Raw genomic sequence first — 13515 nt, forward strand, 5'->3', positions numbered from 1 at the left:
GATGAGACCACGGAAATCATACAAGCAGGTCATTTTTGGGAAACTGAAATTTAGTGGAAATGAGTTTTTTGCGATTAATTTAATTTTCATGGTAAGAACTGAGTTTGCAATTTTGGGCAATTCATCTGATCTCTTTTCAGAATAATCTAGAGTTAACACAAATTACCAGTATAAAATCTAAGGCAGTAAACTGTGAAAGCCAAATTTGGTATCAGTCTGAAAACTTTTCACCACTATTGTACAGTCCTAGATATTCTTAGAAAAACTGCAAAAGGAAAAAATGAGGAATGGAAAAACATCTAAAGAAAAGTATAGCTGACTGCTAAAATCAGGATATCTAGTAGGAGACTCCAGGAAATTTCCCAGCATTTATTTGGACTAAAACAAAGCTTCTCTGATAGTTTTTTCACATGGATAAAATTATTTCTTTTGTTTTGACTAATTTCCTTCCCAAACCAGTGGCCCATTAGCGTACAACGAAACTAATGTTCCAATCCGTTTTTCTCAGCTTAAGTTCCTGAGGGTCAGTGGCTACTGCATTGAATCTGGAGAAAGTGAAAAAGATCAAAGCTTGAGATTTAGAAACCAACAAAAGCTACCCCTTTTGTTATCTTGCATGAATTTCTATGTGACACTTTACCAACAGGGACCTTTGTTAGTAATTTAAAATGAACTGCTGGCATGTAAGACTAAAAAGTGCATGTAAGGAGTTTTAATATAAAATAGATCTTTCTTTTCTACAACATAGGCATTTTCCTGCTGACCAGTTTTACTTTTACATATAAGAAGGCGAAAACAAAGTTACAAAGAAAACAGGAATCTTTCTGTTATTTAATCATCAGGAAAATATTGTCTAGATTTGACAAAACACCTACTTCAACTTAAAGGCTTGTGGCTCTGTGGCGCAATGGATAGCGCATTGGACTTCTAGGGAGCTGATGTGATTCAAAGGTTGTGGGTTCGAGTCCCACCAGAGTCGTATTTTGAGACATTAATACTTTAACTCGGTTGATCTTGAATAGATGAAAAATGTTAATAACGTTTAGAGCAAATTAGATGTTATATTTAAAATTGAACTATGCAATTCAGCCACTGAAGGCTCACTGACCCAATGGATAACAGATAGGGCACAATTCATTATTGCATATTTTTGGTCTAGTGTTTGGTGTTCTGTTACCTGTATTCAGTAGACCATATTCTTTCTTGAATTTGAACCTTTCTAAAATTCTTATTTGTATGTGATTGCAAGATATTTCTTGATGATCTCTAATGTCGGGATTTGGAGTTTCTAGATATTTTTGGCTGATTTGTCAACTATAACTTTAAAAAATGCAACTTTGGTGCAAGCATTCTCCAGTCCATCCATAGTTTGATGAAATGTTTGCATGGCTTTTTGGTATCAATTTTATGTCATTAATGCAAAACATGGACAATTGTTTGCTTAAAAGTAAAAAATAGGTTTAAAGATAAGAACAGAGTGTTATCAGCTGCCTTGTCCTCATAAACACCTTCTGCTGTGCTGATGAGACCACGGAAATCATACAAGCAGGTCATTTTTGGGAAACTGAAATTTAGTGGAAATGAGTTTTTTGCGATTAATTTAATTTTCATGGTAAGAACTGAGTTTGCAATTTTGGGCAATTCATCTGATCTCTTTTCAGAATAATCTAGAGTTAACACAAATTACCAGTATAAAATCTAAGGCAGTAAACTGTGAAAGCCAAATTTGGTATCAGTCTGAAAACTTTTCACCACTATTGTACAGTCCTAGATATTCTTAGAAAAACTGCAAAAGGAAAAAATGAGGAATGGAAAAACATCTAAAGAAAAGTATAGCTGACTGCTAAAATCAGGATATCTAGTAGGAGACTCCAGGAAATTTCCCAGCATTTATTTGGACTAAAACAAAGCTTCTCTGATAGTTTTTTCACATGGATAAAATTATTTCTTTTGTTTTGACTAATTTCCTTCCCAAACCAGTGGCCCATTAGCGTACAACGAAACTAATGTTCCAATCCGTTTTTCTCAGCTTAAGTTCCTGAGGGTCAGTGGCTACTGCATTGAATCTGGAGAAAGTGAAAAAGATCAAAGCTTGAGATTTAGAAACCAACAAAAGCTACCCCTTTTGTTATCTTGCATGAATTTCTATGTGACACTTTACCAACAGGGACCTTTGTTAGTAATTTAAAATGAACTGCTGGCATGTAAGACTAAAAAGTGCATGTAAGGAGTTTTAATATAAAATAGATCTTTCTTTTCTACAACATAGGCATTTTCCTGCTGACCAGTTTTACTTTTACATATAAGAAGGCGAAAACAAAGTTACAAAGAAAACAGGAATCTTTCTGTTATTTAATCATCAGGAAAATATTGTCTAGATTTGACAAAACACCTACTTCAACAAAAAGGCTTGTGGCTCTGTGGCACAATGGATAGCGCATTGGACTTCTAGGGAGCTGATGTGATTCAAAGGTTGTGGGTTCGAGTCCCACCAGAGTCGTATTTTGAGACATTAATACTTTAACTCGGTTGATCTTGAATAGATGAAAAATGTTAATAACGTTTAGAGCAAATTAGATGTTATATTTAAAATTGAACTATGCAATTCAGCCACTGAAGGCTCACTGACCCAATGGATAACAGATAGGGCACAATTCATTATTGCATATTTTTGGTCTAGTGTTTGGTGTTCTGTTACCTGTATTCAGTAGACCATATTCTTTCTTGAATTTGAACCTTTCTAAAATTCTTATTTGTATGTGATTGCAAGATATTTCTTGATGATCTCTAATGTCGGGATTTGGAGTTTCTAGATATTTTTGGCTGATTTGTCAACTATAACTTTAAAAAATGCAACTTTGGTGCAAGCATTCTCCAGTCCATCCATAGTTTGATGAAATGTTTGCATGGCTTTTTGGTATCAATTTTATGTCATTAATGCAAAACATGGACAATTGTTTGCTTAAAAGTAAAAAATAGGTTTAAAGATAAGAACAGAGTGTTATCAGCTGCCTTGTCCTCATAAACACCTTCTGCTGTGCTGATGAGACCACGGAAATCATACAAGCAGGTCATTTTTGGGAAACTGAAATTTAGTGGAAATGAGTTTTTTGCGATTAATTTAATTTTCATGGTAAGAACTGAGTTTGCAATTTTGGGCAATTCATCTGATCTCTTTTCAGAATAATCTAGAGTTAACACAAATTACCAGTATAAAATCTAAGGCAGTAAACTGTGAAAGCCAAATTTGGTATCAGTCTGAAAACTTTTCACCACTATTGTACAGTCCTAGATATTCTTAGAAAAACTGCAAAAGGAAAAAATGAGGAATGGAAAAACATCTAAAGAAAAGTATAGCTGACTGCTAAAATCAGGATATCTAGTAGGAGACTCCAGGAAATTTCCCAGCATTTATTTGGACTAAAACAAAGCTTCTCTGATAGTTTTTTCACATGGATAAAATTATTTCTTTTGTTTTGACTAATTTCCTTCCCAAACCAGTGGCCCATTAGCGTACAACGAAACTAATGTTCCAATCCGTTTTTCTCAGCTTAAGTTCCTGAGGGTCAGTGGCTACTGCATTGAATCTGGAGAAAGTGAAAAAGATCAAAGCTTGAGATTTAGAAACCAACAAAAGCTACCCCTTTTGTTATCTTGCATGAATTTCTATGTGACACTTTACCAACAGGGACCTTTGTTAGTAATTTAAAATGAACTGCTGGCATGTAAGACTAAAAAGTGCATGTAAGGAGTTTTAATATAAAATAGATCTTTCTTTTCTACAACATAGGCATTTTCCTGCTGACCAGTTTTACTTTTACATATAAGAAGGCGAAAACAAAGTTACAAAGAAAACAGGAATCTTTCTGTTATTTAATCATCAGGAAAATATTGTCTAGATTTGACAAAACACCTACTTCAACAAAAAGGCTTGTGGCTCTGTGGCACAATGGATAGCGCATTGGACTTCTAGGGAGCTGATGTGATTCAAAGGTTGTGGGTTCGAGTCCCACCAGAGTCATATTTTGAGACATTAATACTTTAACTCGGTTGATCTTGAATAGATGAAAAATGTTAATAACGTTTAGAGCAAATTAGATGTTATATTTAAAATTGAACTATGCAATTCAGCCACTGAAGGCTCACTGACCCAATGGATAACAGATAGGGCACAATTCATTATTGCATATTTTTGGTCTAGTGTTTGGTGTTCTGTTACCTGTATTCAGTAGACCATATTCTTTCTTGAATTTGAACCTTTCTAAAATTCTTATTTGTATGTGATTGCAAGATATTTCTTGATGATCTCTAATGTCGGGATTTGGAGTTTCTAGATATTTTTGGCTGATTTGTCAACTATAACTTTAAAAAATGCAACTTTGGTGCAAGCATTCTCCAGTCCATCCATAGTTTGAGGAAATGTTTGCATGGCTTTTTGGTATCAATTTTATGTCATTAATGCAAAACATGGACAATTGTTTGCTTAAAAGTAAAAAATAGGTTTAAAGATAAGAACAGAGTGTTATCAGCTGCCTTGTCCTCATAAACACCTTCTGCTGTGCTGATGAGACCACGGAAATCATACAAGCAGGTCATTTTTGGGAAACTGAAATTTAGTGGAAATGAGTTTTTTGCGATTAATTTAATTTTCATGGTAAGAACTGAGTTTGCAATTTTGGGCAATTCATCTGATCTCTTTTCAGAATAATCTAGAGTGAACACAAATTACCAGTATAAAATCTAAGGCAGTAAACTGTGAAAGCCAAATTTGGTATCAGTCTGAAAACTTTTCACCACTATTGTACAGTCCTAGATATTCTTAGAAAAACTGCAAAAGGAAAAAATGAGGAATGGAAAAACATCTAAAGAAAAGTATAGCTGACTGCTAAAATCAGGATATCTAGTAGGAGACTCCAGGAAATTTCCCAGCATTTATTTGGACTAAAACAAAGCTTCTCTGATAGTTTTTTCACATGGATAAAATTATTTATTTTGTTTTGACTAATTTCCTTCCCAAACCAGTGGCCCATTAGCGTACAACGAAACTAATGTTCCAATCCGTTTTTCTCAGCTTAAGTTCCTGAGGGTCAGTGGCTACTGCATTGAATCTGGAGAAAGTGAAAAAGATCAAAGCTTGAGATTTAGAAACCAACAAAAGCTACCCCTTTTGTTATCTTGCATGAATTTCTATGTGACACTTTACCAACAGGGACCTTTGTTAGTAATTTAAAATGAACTGCTGGCATGTAAGACTAAAAAGTGCATGTAAGGAGTTTTAATATAAAATAGATCTTTCTTTTCTACAACATAGGCATTTTCCTGCTGACCAGTTTTACTTTTACATATAAGAAGGCGAAAACAAAGTTACAAAGAAAACAGGAATCTTTCTGTTATTTAATCATCAGGAAAATATTGTCTAGATTTGACAAAACACCTACTTCGACAAAAAGGCTTGTGGCTCTGTGGCGCAATGGATAGCGCATTGGACTTCTAGGGAGCTGATGTGATTCAAAGGTTGTGGGTTCGAGTCCCACCAGAGTCGTATTTTGAGACATTTGACCCGGTTGATCTTGAAAAGATGAAAAATGTTAATAACGTTTAGAGCAAATTAGATGTTACATTTAAAATTGAACTATGCAATTCAGCCACTGAAGGCTCACTGACCCAATGGATAACAGATAGGGCACAATTCATTATTGCATATTTTTGGTCTAGTGTCTAGTGTTTGGTGTTCTGTTACCTGTATTCAGTAGACCATATTCTTTCTTGAATTTGAACCTTTCTAAAATTCTTATTTGTATGTGATTGCAAGATATTTCTTGATGATCTCTAATGTCGGGATTTGGAGTTTCTAGATATTTTTGGCTGATTTGTCAACTATAACTTTAAAAAATGCAACTTTGGTGCAAGCATTCTCCAGTCCATCCATAGTTTGATGAAATGTTTGCATGGCTTTTTGGTATCAATTTTATGTCATTAATGCAAAACATGGACAATTGTTTGCTTAAAAGTAAAAAATAGGTTTAAAGATAAGAACAGAGTGTTATCAGCTGCCTTGTCCTCATAAACACCTTCTGCTGTGCTGATGAGACCACGGAAATCATACAAGCAGGTCATTTTTGGGAAACTGAAATTTAGTGGAAATGAGTTTTTTGCGATTAATTTAATTTTCATGGTAAGAACTGAGTTTGCAATTTTGGGCAATTCATCTGATCTCTTTTCAGAATAATCTAGAGTTAACACAAATTACCAGTATAAAATCTAAGGCAGTAAACTGTGAAAGCCAAATTTGGTATCAGTCTGAAAACTTTTCACCACTATTGTACAGTCCTAGATATTCTTAGAAAAACTGCAAAAGGAAAAAATGAGGAATGGAAAAACATCTAAAGAAAAGTATAGCTGACTGCTAAAATCAGGATATCTAGTAGGAGACTCCAGGAAATTTCCCAGCATTTATTTGGACTAAAACAAAGCTTCTCTGATAGTTTTTTCACATGGATAAAATTATTTCTTTTGTTTTGACTAATTTCCTTCCCAAACCAGTGGCCCATTAGCGTACAACGAAACTAATGTTCCAATCCGTTTTTCTCAGCTTAAGTTCCTGAGGGTCAGTGGCTACTGCATTGAATCTGGAGAAAGTGAAAAAGATCAAAGCTTGAGATTTAGAAACCAACAAAAGCTACCCCTTTTGTTATCTTGCATGAATTTCTATGTGACACTTTACCAACAGGGACCTTTGTTAGTAATTTAAAATGAACTGCTGGCATGTAAGACTAAAAAGTGCATGTAAGGAGTTTTAATATAAAATAGATCTTTCTTTTCTACAACATAGGCATTTTCCTGCTGACCAGTTTTACTTTTACATATAAGAAGGCGAAAACAAAGTTACAAAGAAAACAGGAATCTTTCTGTTATTTAATCATCAGGAAAATATTGTCTAGATTTGACAAAACACCTACTTCAACAAAAAGGCTTGTGGCTCTGTGGCACAATGGATAGCGCATTGGACTTCTAGGGAGCTGATGTGATTCAAAGGTTGTGGGTTCGAGTCCCACCAGAGTCGTATTTTGAGACATTAATACTTTAACTCGGTTGATCTTGAATAGATGAAAAATGTTAATAACGTTTAGAGCAAATTAGATGTTATATTTAAAATTGAACTATGCAATTCAGCCACTGAAGGCTCACTGACCCAATGGATAACAGATAGGGCACAATTCATTATTGCATATTTTTGGTCTAGTGTTTGGTGTTCTGTTACCTGTATTCAGTAGACCATATTCTTTCTTGAATTTGAACCTTTCTAAAATTCTTATTTGTATGTGATTGCAAGATATTTCTTGATGATCTCTAATGTCGGGATTTGGAGTTTCTAGATATTTTTGGCTGATTTGTCAACTATAACTTTAAAAAATGCAACTTTGGTGCAAGCATTCTCCAGTCCATCCATAGTTTGATGAAATGTTTGCATGGCTTTTTGGTATCAATTTTATGTCATTAATGCAAAACATGGACAATTGTTTGCTTAAAAGTAAAAAATAGGTTTAAAGATAAGAACAGAGTGTTATCAGCTGCCTTGTCCTCATAAACACCTTCTGCTGTGCTGATGAGACCACGGAAATCATACAAGCAGGTCATTTTTGGGAAACTGAAATTTAGTGGAAATGAGTTTTTTGCGATTAATTTAATTTTCATGGTAAGAACTGAGTTTGCAATTTTGGGCAATTCATCTGATCTCTTTTCAGAATAATCTAGAGTTAACACAAATTACCAGTATAAAATCTAAGGCAGTAAACTGTGAAAGCCAAATTTGGTATCAGTCTGAAAACTTTTCACCACTATTGTACAGTCCTAGATATTCTTAGAAAAACTGCAAAAGGAAAAAATGAGGAATGGAAAAACATCTAAAGAAAAGTATAGCTGACTGCTAAAATCAGGATATCTAGTAGGAGACTCCAGGAAATTTCCCAGCATTTATTTGGACTAAAACAAAGCTTCTCTGATAGTTTTTTCACATGGATAAAATTATTTCTTTTGTTTTGACTAATTTCCTTCCCAAACCAGTGGCCCATTAGCGTACAACGAAACTAATGTTCCAATCCGTTTTTCTCAGCTTAAGTTCCTGAGGGTCAGTGGCTACTGCATTGAATCTGGAGAAAGTGAAAAAGATCAAAGCTTGAGATTTAGAAACCAACAAAAGCTACCCCTTTTGTTATCTTGCATGAATTTCTATGTGACACTTTACCAACAGGGACCTTTGTTAGTAATTTAAAATGAACTGCTGGCATGTAAGACTAAAAAGTGCATGTAAGGAGTTTTAATATAAAATAGATCTTTCTTTTCTACAACATAGGCATTTTCCTGCTGACCAGTTTTACTTTTACATATAAGAAGGCGAAAACAAAGTTACAAAGAAAACAGGAATCTTTCTGTTATTTAATCATCAGGAAAATATTGTCTAGATTTGACAAAACACCTACTTCAACAAAAAGGCTTGTGGCTCTGTGGCACAATGGATAGCGCATTGGACTTCTAGGGAGCTGATGTGATTCAAAGGTTGTGGGTTCGAGTCCCACCAGAGTCGTATTTTGAGACATTAATACTTTAACTTTCTTGAAAAGATGAAAAATGTTAATAATGTTTAGAGCAAATTAGATGTTACATTTAAAATTGAACTATGCAATTCAGCCACTGAAGGCTCACTGACCCAATGGATAACAGATAGGGCACAATTCATTATTGCATATTTTTGGTCTAGTGTCTAGTGTTTGGTGTTCTGTTACCTGTATTCAGTAGACCATATTCTTTCTTGAATTTGAACCTTTCTAAAATTCTTATTTGTATGTGATTGCAAGATATTTCTTGATGATCTCTAATGTCGGGATTTGGAGTTTCTAGATATTTTTGGCTGATTTGTCAACTATAACTTTAAAAAATGCAACTTTGGTGCAAGCATTCTCCAGTCCATCCATAGTTTGAGGAAATGTTTGCATGGCTTTTTGGTATCAATTTTATGTCATTAATGCAAAACATGGACAATTGTTTGCTTAAAAGTAAAAAATAGGTTTAAAGATAAGAACAGAGTGTTATCAGCTGCCTTGTCCTCATAAACACCTTCTGCTGTGCTGATGAGACCACGGAAATCATACAAGCAGGTCATTTTTGGGAAACTGAAATTTAGTGGAAATGAGTTTTTTGCGATTAATTTAATTTTCATGGTAAGAACTGAGTTTGCAATTTTGGGCAATTCATCTGATCTCTTTTCAGAATAATCTAGAGTGAACACAAATTACCAGTATAAAATCTAAGGCAGTAAACTGTGAAAGCCAAATTTGGTATCAGTCTGAAAACTTTTCACCACTATTGTACAGTCCTAGATATTCTTAGAAAAACTGCAAAAGGAAAAAATGAGGAATGGAAAAACATCTAAAGAAAAGTATAGCTGACTGCTAAAATCAGGATATCTAGTAGGAGACTCCAGGAAATTTCCCAGCATTTATTTGGACTAAAACAAAGCTTCTCTGATAGTTTTTTCACATGGATAAAATTATTTATTTTGTTTTGACTAATTTCCTTCCCAAACCAGTGGCCCATTAGCGTACAACGAAACTAATGTTCCAATCCGTTTTTCTCAGCTTAAGTTCCTGAGGGTCAGTGGCTACTGCATTGAATCTGTAGAAAGTGAAAAAGATCAAAGCTTGAGATTTAGAAACCAACAAAAGCTACCCCTTTTGTTATCTTGCATGAATTTCTATGTGACACTTTACCAACAGGGACCTTTGTTAGTAATTTAAAATGAACTGCTGGCATGTAAGACTAAAAAGTGCATGTAAGGAGTTTTAATATAAAATAGATCTTTCTTTTCTACAACATAGGCATTTTCCTGCTGACCAGTTTTACTTTTACATATAAGAAGGCGAAAACAAAGTTACAAAGAAAACAGGAATCTTTCTGTTATTTAATCATCAGGAAAATATTGTCTAGATTTGACAAAACACCTACTTCGACAAAAAGGCTTGTGGCTCTGTGGCGCAATGGATAGCGCATTGGACTTCTAGGGAGCTGATGTGATTCAAAGGTTGTGGGTTCGAGTCCCACCAGAGTCGTATTTTGAGACATTTGACCCGGTTGATCTTGAAAAGATGAAAAATGTTAATAACGTTTAGAGCAAATTAGATGTTACATTTAAAATTGAACTATGCAATTCAGCCACTGAAGGCTCACTGACCCAATGGATAACAGATAGGGCACAATTCATTATTGCATATTTTTGGTCTAGTGTCTAGTGTTTGGTGTTCTGTTACCTGTATTCAGTAGACCATATTCTTTCTTGAATTTGAACCTTTCTAAAATTCTTATTTGTATGTGATTGCAAGATATTTCTTGATGATCTCTAATGTCGGGATTTGGAGTTTCTAGATATTTTTGGCTGATTTGTCAACTATAACTTTAAAAAATGCAACTTTGGTGCAAGCATTCTCCAGTCCATCCATAGTTTGATGAAATGTTTGCATGGCTTTTTGGTATCAATTTTATGTCATTAATGCAAAACATGGACAATTGTTTGCTTAAAAGTAAAAAATAGGTTTAAAGATAAGAACAGAGTGTTATCAGCTGCCTTGTCCTCATAAACACCTTCTGCTGTGCTGATGAGACCACGGAAATCATACAAGCAGGTCATTTTTGGGAAACTGAAATTTAGTGGAAATGAGTTTTTTGCGATTAATTTAATTTTCATGGTAAGAACTGAGTTTGCAATTTTGGGCAATTCATCTGATCTCTTTTCAGAATAATCTAGAGTTAACACAAATTACCAGTATAAAATCTAAGGCAGTAAACTGTGAAAGCCAAATTTGGTATCAGTCTGAAAACTTTTCACCACTATTGTACAGTCCTAGATATTCTTAGAAAAACTGCAAAAGGAAAAAATGAGGAATGGAAAAACATCTAAAGAAAAGTATAGCTGACTGCTAAAATCAGGATATCTAGTAGGAGACTCCAGGAAATTTCCCAGCATTTATTTGGACTAAAACAAAGCTTCTCTGATAGTTTTTTCACATGGATAAAATTATTTCTTTTGTTTTGACTAATTTCCTTCCCAAACCAGTGGCCCATTAGCGTACAACGAAACTAATGTTCCAATCCGTTTTTCTCAGCTTAAGTTCCTGAGGGTCAGTGGCTACTGCATTGAATCTGGAGAAAGTGAAAAAGATCAAAGCTTGAGATTTAGAAACCAACAAAAGCTACCCCTTTTGTTATCTTGCATGAATTTCTATGTGACACTTTACCAACAGGGACCTTTGTTAGTAATTTAAAATGAACTGCTGGCATGTAAGACTAAAAAGTGCATGTAAGGAGTTTTAATATAAAATAGATCTTTCTTTTCTACAACATAGGCATTTTCCTGCTGACCAGTTTTACTTTTGCATATAAGAAGGCGAAAACAAAGTTACAAAGAAAACAGGAATCTTTCTGTTATTTAATCATCAGGAAAATATTGTCTAGATTTGACAAAACACCTACTTCAAAAAAAGGCTTGTGGCTCTGTGGCGCAATGGATAGTGCATTGGACTTCTAGGGAGCTGATGTGATTCAAAGGTTGTGGGTTCGAGTCCCACCAGAGTCGTATTTTGAGACATTAATACTTTAACTCGGTTGATCTTGAAAAGATGAAAAATGTTAATAAGGCTCACTGACCCAATGGATAACAGATAGGGCACAATTCATTATTGCATATTTTTGGTCTAGTGTCTAGTGTTTGGTGTTCTGTTACCTGTATTCAGAAGACCATATTCTTTCTTGAATTTGAACCTTTCTAAAATTCTTATTTGTATGTGATTGCAAGATATTTCTTGATGATCTCTAATGTCGGGATTTGGAGTTTCTAGATATTTTTGGCTGATTTGTCAACTATAACTTTAAAAAATGCAACTTTGGTGCAAGCATTCTCCAGTCCATCCATAGTTTGAGGAAATGTTTGCATGGCTTTTTGGTATCAATTTTATGTCATTAATGCAAAACATGGACAATTGTTTGCTTAAAAGTAAAAAATAGGTTTAAAGATAAGAACAGAGTGTTATCAGCTGCCTTGTCCTCATAAACACCTTCTGCTGTGCTGATGAGACCACGGAAATCATACAAGCAGGTCATTTTTGGGAAACTGAAATTTAGTGGAAATGAGTTTTTTGCGATTAATTTAATTTTCTTGGTAAGAACTGAGTTTGCAATTTTGGGCAATTCATCTGATCTCTTTTCAGAATAATCTAGAGTTAACACAAATTACCAGTATAAAATCTAAGGCAGTAAACTGTGAAAGCCAAATTTGGTATCAGTCTGAAAACTTTTCACCACTATTGTACAGTCCTAGATATTCTTAGAAAAACTGCAAAAGGAAAAAATGAGGAATGGAAAAACATCTAAAGAAAAGTATAGCTGACTGCTAAAATCAGGATATCTAGTAGGAGACTCCAGGAAATTTCCCAGCATTTATTTGGACTAAAACAAAGCTTCTCTGATAGTTTTTTCACATGGATAAAATTATTTATTTTGTTTTGACTAATTTCCTTCCCAAACCAGTGGCCCATTAGCGTACAACGAAACTAATGTTCCAATCCGTTTTTCTCAGCTTAAGTTCCTGAGGGTCAGTGGCTACTGCATTGAATCTGGAGAAAGTGAAAAAGATCAAAGCTTGAGATTTAGAAACCAACAAAAGCTACCCCTTTTGTTATCTTGCATGAATTTCTATGTGACACTTTACCAACAGGGACCTTTGTTAGTAATTTAAAATGAACTGCTGGCATGTAAGACTAAAAAGTGCATGTAAGGAGTTTTAATATAAAATAGATCTTTCTTTTCTACAACATAGGCATTTTCCTGCTGACCAGTTTTACTTTTACATATAAGAAGGCGAAAACAAAGTTACAAAGAAAACAGGAATCTTTCTGTTATTTAATCATCAGGAAAATATTGTCTAGATTTGACAAAACACCTACTTCAACAAAAAGGCTTGTGGCTCTGTGGCGCAATGGATAGCGCATTGGACTTCTAGGGAGCTGATGTGATTCAAAGGTTGTGGGTTCGAGTCCCACCAGAGTCGTATTTTGAGACATTAATACTTAATTCGGTTCATCTTGAAAAGATGAAAAATGTTAATAACGTTTAGAGCAAATTAGATGTTACATTTAAAATTGAACTATGCAATTCAGCCACTGAAGGCTCATTGACACAATGGATAACAGATAGGGCACAATTCATTATTGCATATTTTTGGTCTAGTGTTTGGTGTTCTGTTACCTGTATTCAGTAGACCATATTCTTTCTTGAATTTGAACCTTTCTAAAATTCTTATTTGTATGTGATTGCAAGATATTTCTTGATGATCTCTAATGTCGGGATTTGGAGTTTCTAGATATTTTTGGCTGATTTGTCAACTATAACTTTAAAAAATGCAACTTTGGTGCAAGCATTCTCCAGTCCATCCATAGTTTGATGAAATGTTTGCATGGCTTTTTGGTA

The 13515-nt window shown here is 34.4% G+C and overlaps 9 non-coding genes across 9 annotated transcripts; all 9 read left to right on the forward strand.

Moving 5' to 3' along the window:
• Positions 1-893: 893 nt before the first annotated feature.
• TRNAR-UCU (transfer RNA arginine (anticodon UCU)) lies at positions 894-979 on the forward strand. Its single transcript is given in 2 exon segments — positions 894-930; positions 944-979. It is a non-coding gene; the product is annotated as a tRNA-Arg (tRNA).
• A 1435-nt stretch (positions 980-2414) lies between these two features.
• TRNAR-UCU (transfer RNA arginine (anticodon UCU)) lies at positions 2415-2500 on the forward strand. Its single transcript is given in 2 exon segments — positions 2415-2451; positions 2465-2500. It is a non-coding gene; the product is annotated as a tRNA-Arg (tRNA).
• A 1435-nt stretch (positions 2501-3935) lies between these two features.
• On the forward strand, positions 3936-4021 carry TRNAR-UCU (transfer RNA arginine (anticodon UCU)). The gene is given in 2 exon segments: positions 3936-3972; positions 3986-4021. It is a non-coding gene; the product is annotated as a tRNA-Arg (tRNA).
• Positions 4022-5456: 1435 nt separating this feature from the next.
• On the forward strand, positions 5457-5542 carry TRNAR-UCU (transfer RNA arginine (anticodon UCU)). The gene is given in 2 exon segments: positions 5457-5493; positions 5507-5542. It is a non-coding gene; the product is annotated as a tRNA-Arg (tRNA).
• Positions 5543-6977: 1435 nt separating this feature from the next.
• On the forward strand, positions 6978-7063 carry TRNAR-UCU (transfer RNA arginine (anticodon UCU)). The gene is given in 2 exon segments: positions 6978-7014; positions 7028-7063. It is a non-coding gene; the product is annotated as a tRNA-Arg (tRNA).
• A 1435-nt stretch (positions 7064-8498) lies between these two features.
• TRNAR-UCU (transfer RNA arginine (anticodon UCU)) lies at positions 8499-8584 on the forward strand. Its single transcript is given in 2 exon segments — positions 8499-8535; positions 8549-8584. It is a non-coding gene; the product is annotated as a tRNA-Arg (tRNA).
• A 1436-nt stretch (positions 8585-10020) lies between these two features.
• Positions 10021-10106, forward strand: TRNAR-UCU (transfer RNA arginine (anticodon UCU)). The gene is given in 2 exon segments: positions 10021-10057; positions 10071-10106. It is a non-coding gene; the product is annotated as a tRNA-Arg (tRNA).
• Positions 10107-11540: 1434 nt separating this feature from the next.
• TRNAR-UCU (transfer RNA arginine (anticodon UCU)) lies at positions 11541-11626 on the forward strand. Its single transcript is given in 2 exon segments — positions 11541-11577; positions 11591-11626. It is a non-coding gene; the product is annotated as a tRNA-Arg (tRNA).
• Positions 11627-13010: 1384 nt separating this feature from the next.
• On the forward strand, positions 13011-13096 carry TRNAR-UCU (transfer RNA arginine (anticodon UCU)). Its single transcript is given in 2 exon segments — positions 13011-13047; positions 13061-13096. It is a non-coding gene; the product is annotated as a tRNA-Arg (tRNA).
• Positions 13097-13515: the final 419 nt, after the last annotated feature.

This window comes from Dendrobates tinctorius, unplaced genomic scaffold (genome assembly GCF_039654945.1).
Source record: "Dendrobates tinctorius isolate UK_male_01 unplaced genomic scaffold, ASM3965494v1 ptg000011l, whole genome shotgun sequence".
Taxonomy (NCBI): domain Eukaryota; kingdom Metazoa; phylum Chordata; class Amphibia; order Anura; family Dendrobatidae; genus Dendrobates; species Dendrobates tinctorius.